Consider the following 6,531-nt stretch of genomic DNA (forward strand, 5'->3'; position numbering starts at 1 on the left):
CTCGCGAAAATGAACAGAGTCGCCACCAATATATTTATCCCATAAGGGAAAGGAATATCAGAAAACCTATAATAAGGATAAGAACGAGGTCCTTCGACCAGAGATAAGGTACGGGAGTCGGTTACGCAAGGGGAAGGTGCTAGCACCCCTCACGCCCATCGTACTCGATGGTATCCACCTATGTTTGTTGCTATCTAAAGGGTGTATAAATCTAAAGCTTAATGCTAAGGGAATGCATGCAAATGAAAGAAAAGAAACACGGGGAAAATAAGGTTTTAAATAGTTGTGCTCGTTCAAGCCCCGCGACTTGATGCCTACGTATCCTTTTCAGGAATCAGAGCGCCGTAGTTCGGCTCTTTAGTTTTTTGTTTGTTTTTATGTTTTTTAGTGGACGAAGTTACATTCGCACTCCGCTGCTCGACCTCTGGAGTCTTAAGCTGGGAATGGAGCGGAAATAACGTGTCCGATTAAAGAATGCCTCTGAGGCAAGATAGAGAAGAGAGTTTGAGCGTTCAAGTGGCACCCTAAAGCAAGGGAGACTCGAGTTGCTCTTTGGTTTGTGTTTTTTAGAATTTGGGAACTTACGCCTGAATGGAACCCTAAAGCAAGGGAGATCCAAGCACTCGAACGTTCCCTAAAGCAAGGGGCGTTCAAGCTTCCATTCCCTTTTTAATGATTTTCACCTTTTTTATTAGTGTTTTTTAAGTGTTTTCTTGGTATTTTTTAAGGGGATTAAAATCAAGCATTTGTTAAGTGTTTTAAAGTTGAAAAGGAAAAGAAACTAGCCTAAGCATGAAGGGAATTTCTACCTAAGATCATCATGGTTTCTACCTAAGGTTAGGAATAAAAGAATATGAAAATAAAGATCACAATAGAGTATTGAAAATAGCATAAAAGCATGAAAAAGAATAAGTAGAAAATATAGCACAAAAGTGAATTAAAAGAGGGTGCAGAATGATTTCCAGGGGTGAACATAGCAATGGGCGCAAGGCCCAGCCCAGATTTTTGTTTGCAGAATTTTTCTATGTCAAAAAAAAAAAAAGATGGGTGTATCGTGGGCCTCAGGGGGTGTATAACAGTAGAAACGGCCCAAGCATGGTTTTTATTTGTTTCACATTGCAGAATTATTTTTATCAACAACGGGCCAGGGAGGAGGTGCAAGAAGCGATATTATCAGGCCCAAGAATAGTTCCATGTGGCGTTTTTTTGCAGAATTTGTCGTGGTGAGTGACAAAGATGATGTCGGGCCCAAAAAATTGATTTCGGTGATGGCCCATAGTCTCAATTGATCATAAAAAAGAAAAAAGAACAATTCATAATAATAAGAAACAAAAGGGAACAGATTGAAAATTAGGGTTACCTGCGATGGCAATTGGGATCCAGATGCTTTTCCTCTTCACGCGAACGCAGCGGCACCGGTATTCAAACCCTCCTCCGATTGGAGTTTCTACGACTCGATTTGTACTCTTGTCTTCGTCTTCTTCTTACTTCTTCGAGATATGATGTAATGCTATTACTGTTTAAAGAACGAAAGTTGAGCACATGCCATGGAGACGATGATGATGGTTAATGGAGCGCTATGAAGGTGAAGAAGGTGACTAGAGAAAGATGACGATTCTTGCAGAGTTTTTGAAGATGATGAATTCAAGATGCGTTGTTGATGAAGGTTGAGATGAGGAGAAGTTTGTTACCGGTTTTTTACTATCCTTCTTTCATCTATCTTTCTTGTTTTCTATTCCGCAAGCTCGAGCTCGATACCGCTGTTATCTCACGCTCGCTTTCTTCCTTGGTCGTGGCTCTTTGCAGGTTATCAATGGAGGTTGAAAGTGACGCTCGGAGATTGATGGTTGAAGGTTCTGGTGGTTGGCGTGATGAAGGTTGCAGGTTGTTGAGGTCGAGGAGATGATGACAATTGATGCAGTAATGAAGATGACGGTGAGAGAAAGGTGTGGAATGGTGAAGATGAAGAGGGAAAATGAGAGAAAGTGAATGGAGAGTTGATGAAGATGTGAAGATGATTTGTGGAGTGAAAATCTGGAAAAATGGAGAGAGACTCAGGGAAGTGAAGACTCGGGTATATATAGATAAGTCCCTTCTTGCTCTTCTTCAATTCTGTTTCTCCTCTTCTGAAAATCTGTTAGAGGTTTATAACTGAATTGGTTAGAAGTTTGTTAGCTTTCTGTTAGGTTGTTAGGCTAGTTATAGGGAATCAGTTGAAAGTTTGTTATTGGTCTGAGGCGGTTATATTTCTGTTAGAGGGTTAATAGTTGATTGAAACTGAGTTAGTGATAAATACTGTTAGTTAGCAAAAATGAATTGTTAGTTAGATGATGTATGTGGCTGTTTGAATTTGAATGTATGGCTGTATGTATGAGTTTGCCGGGACTGGTTTTGATTGAGTTATATTTTGTAGGTGCTAATTTGAATGTATGGAGCTGTTTGGTTTTTTGAATGAACGTCACTTGTATGGAATGCATTTGCTGTACTGAAATGAAATATGTTGTTTATGTACTGAACTTGTCTTTTCACACTTGATGCCAGGCTTTGGAATGGATGTTGAATTGGCTGGTGGACTTGATGTGTTGAATAATAACTTAAGATGATATATATATATTTTTTTTGCAGGTCTGCTTCATTCTCCTGGACAGGAGATGATGGGTTAAAGCTTGAAAGAAAAGATGCTCATGATGAAGTTTTAGGATTAAGGACACCATAGCTTGCAATGTGATGTAGATCTAACCGAATCTTGTAACGGATTGAATTTGGTCTTGTAATGAAATTGTATTTTTGATGAATTGTAGAATTCTTTTTTCTTTTTCTTCATATGAAAATCCAACACAAATGCTTGAGAATTTTAATTCACTTTAATTATCCTTGAATTTGAATCCACTTCTAGTTTCAACAAACAGATTCTAATCAAATGATATCTTCAATAAAACCCTTGAATCAACTCAATTCACCGATCTCAGCCAATATCTTGATAACAGAAATAATTCCCCCTTTAAGAAAATTCTCTTGGTGATGAAACTTGAAGATATGAGACTTTAATCTCATCTTTAATCGATTAGACTCCATAAGCTTAAGCATGAACAATTAGAACCCCACTATTTCAAGATCCTCGATCCCCATGTCAGATTTATTTACTAGTGATGCATGATGTGTTACATGATCTAATGAATATATGCAAATGGATATGAAACTTAAGCCAGTTATAAATAAAATCAGATGGGCAAATTTTGGGGTGCAACAGCTGCCCCTATTTAATCGTCTTAAACCTGAAAGTGAGATTGGCACTAGCCTTTCAAGCATTCAAGGAAGAAGAGGATTAAATATCCAGTGAACCTGAAAATTTGCCTGAAGAAAGATGAGATCCACTGGGGAAAAGATGGTGTCAACTCCACTGAGGAATAATGTATCAATTCTGGATTGATCCAATTAACTCTGGGTTAGAAATGAAATAGAACTCAACTCTGGGTTGAAGAAGAAAAGTGGGTCGACTCTGGGTCGAAGAATGAAGGGAAGTCAACTCTGTGTTGGATAAGGGATTGGATAATAACTATGGGTTGAAAGAGGAAAGATGAACAATTATAAATAACCGTCAACTCTGGGTTGAGTGGGAAAGGACAAAAGATATCCGTCAACTCTGGGTTGAGTGGAAAAAAAAGCAAGAGATAACCGTCAACTCTGGGTTAAGTGGGAAAGGGAAAGGATCAACTCTGGGTTGAATAAGAGATAACCGTCAATTCTGGATTGAGTGGGAAAGAAACAAGACGACCATCAACTCTGGGTTGAGTGGGAAAAAGATAAGCATCAACTCTGGGTTGAATAAAAGACAAACATCAACTCTGGGTTGAATAAAAGGAGAGATAACCATCAACTCTGGGTTGAATGGGAAAAAGATAAGCGTCAACTCTGGGTTGAATAAAAGACAAACATCAACTCTGGGTTGAATAAAAGGTGACCGTCAACTCTGAGTGAGTGGGAAAAAGATAAGCGTCAACTCTGGGTTGAATAAAAGACAAACATCAACTCTGGGTTGAATAAAAGGTGACCGTCAACTCTGAGTGAGTGGGAAAAAGATAAGCGTCAACTCTGGGTTGAATAAAAGACAGACATCAACTCTGGGTTGAATAAAAGATAACCGTCAACTCTGGGTGAGTGGGAAAAAGATAAGGATCAACTCTGGGTTGAATAAAAGATAACCGTCAACTCTGGGTGAGTGGGAAAACAAGGATCAACTCTAGGTTGAATAAAAGATAAACATCAACTCTGGGTTGAATAAAAGGTGACCGTCAACTCTGAGTGAGTGGGAAAAAGATAAAAGATGACCGTCAACTCTGGGTTGAGTGAGAAAGGAGAAAAGGTAACCGTCAACTCTGGGTTGAGTAGGAAAAGACAGGACATAACCGTCAACTCTGGGTTGAGTGGGAAAAGGTAAGGGTCAACTCTGGGTTGAATAAAGGAAGACCGTCAACTCTGGGTGAGTGGGAAGAGAAGCAAGACAACCATCAACTCTGGGTTGAATAAAAGGTGACCGTCAACTCTGAGTGAGTGGGAAATAAACAAGACGACCATCAACTCTGGGTTGAGTGGGAAAAAGATAAGCATCAACTCTGGGTTGAAATAAAAGACAAACGTCAACTCTGGGTTGAATAAAAGGTGACCGTCAACTCTGGGTGAGTGGGAAAAGATAATTAACTCGGGGTTAAAAGATGAAAGGAAGGTCAACTCTAGGTTGAACACAAAAACATCAACTCTGGGTTGGAGCAAGATGAGCATGATTGACTTGAGGAGATGGCACCACAATGGTAACTCTGAGTGCCCCAGTGGAATATCAATTGATTGCTTGTAGAGAACCCATCTGATGAGTAACTTGGCTTATGCTTCACATGCAAATGTTTGCTTTATTTGTGCATTTTTGAAGATGCAATGCTATGGATTCTATATGCAATGTATTGATTGATTTGATCAGGGTTTCTGCTTTGGATGTGGAATAGGTGGAGCTCTGACACTCTGCTTGAGAATCAAGGTGGGGTGGATGCCTCTGATTTATTGATGATTGGATTATTGCGGGAGAAATGAAAATGCAATGATATGCATGATGATTGTATGATTATGAGTGCAATGATTGTCTCCAAGATACCCGGAGTGGATGGAGTATGCCCTTGTGGAAGGTTGTTGCTTGAAGGACAACACTTGTGAAGGTGAGGTGTTTAGTTTGACTCCTCGACATTTGTCCTGATATCTGCCACTTGCTTGGGGATGAAAAAGGAAGTGTCACTAGCTTGCCCCAGCTTGTATGATCTCTTGAGAAAGAACTTTGATATGCTCGAATCATGGAGATGTGCAATGGTCTGCCCCAGTGTAGATCATGGAATGAATGCCCCAGATTGAAAGGAACTCTTCCACCAGATGGATGCTTCAGGTATTTGCTTTGTGGATGACCAACCTTTGCCTTTGTAAGATTACTCGATGGAGTTTCAATGTTGAACTTTCCTTGGTATCAAGTACTTGCTTTCAGATTAGAGACAATTCTGTTTTGGAAGAGATAATGAGAAATGCAATGCACATGTTACTCTCAAAGAAAAGTTTTTATTTGTCAAAATGTTGTATTGATACTAACACAAATGACACAGCAACATAAGGAGTCAGTTTGACATGATCTTACAGTTTGTATGCTTTCGGAACGAATCCTACTTCAATTAGGACTTTTGAGGGTTGTAACGTGGCCGGGTTCACGGTTTGAGAAACAAGGATAAAGGCTCAAGTTCTACTTAACCCACCCCTCTTCGTGATGTTCTCCAGTCCTACGTTCAGTTAGTTTGACACAAGTGTTCGCCTTTCAGGAAGGATTGTGATGGATGAGGATCCTTTATGACTTCGATGGAGGTGGCAGTCACCCTTTGATGCTTTCGTTGATGATCACAACAACTTGTTCCTTGGAGGATTTTTGTTCTTTTGCTTTCCCTAACTTTTGCCTGGACAGAAAGTTTCTCTTGACTTTGATTTTCGTTGTCCAGCGGGATATGCCCTAATTTTTGCCTAAGTCAATTGCTTCAAAGCTTTTCTTTTTCTTTTGACTTAGCGGGCTATTGTTTCCTTTTTTTTTTTTTTTTTATCATGATTCATAACTTTTTTCAATTCTCTTTTTTGTCTCGTTCGGGAACAAGTTGTATGACTTTGGTGATTGACTTGACGAAAAGGTTGTGACTGCCTTCTTCTTAGTGAATGGGAGACATCCATTGTAGATTGTGCTCTTCCTTTTTTGTTGCGAGAGATAGAATTTGATTGATCCTCTGATGGAATACCTGAAAGTTGAGCGCTCGGTCGCACTAACTGAAGACTACCCTGCCCCTGGTTAAGATGGAGGGTTTTGTATTTTTTTGAAAAGAAACTACTACTCCTTAGGCTCAAAGGGGTTGACGAAGGTTTCACTCCCTTATAACTCCAGTGTTTGGGAATTGAAATAATGCCTGTACATCGTCAGCAGGATCTTTGTTCCAAAAGCATACAGTCAGTGATTCATGTGTT

Source organism: Vicia villosa, linkage group LG5, assembly GCF_029867415.1.
Source record: "Vicia villosa cultivar HV-30 ecotype Madison, WI linkage group LG5, Vvil1.0, whole genome shotgun sequence".
Taxonomy (NCBI): Eukaryota; Viridiplantae; Streptophyta; class Magnoliopsida; order Fabales; family Fabaceae; genus Vicia; species Vicia villosa.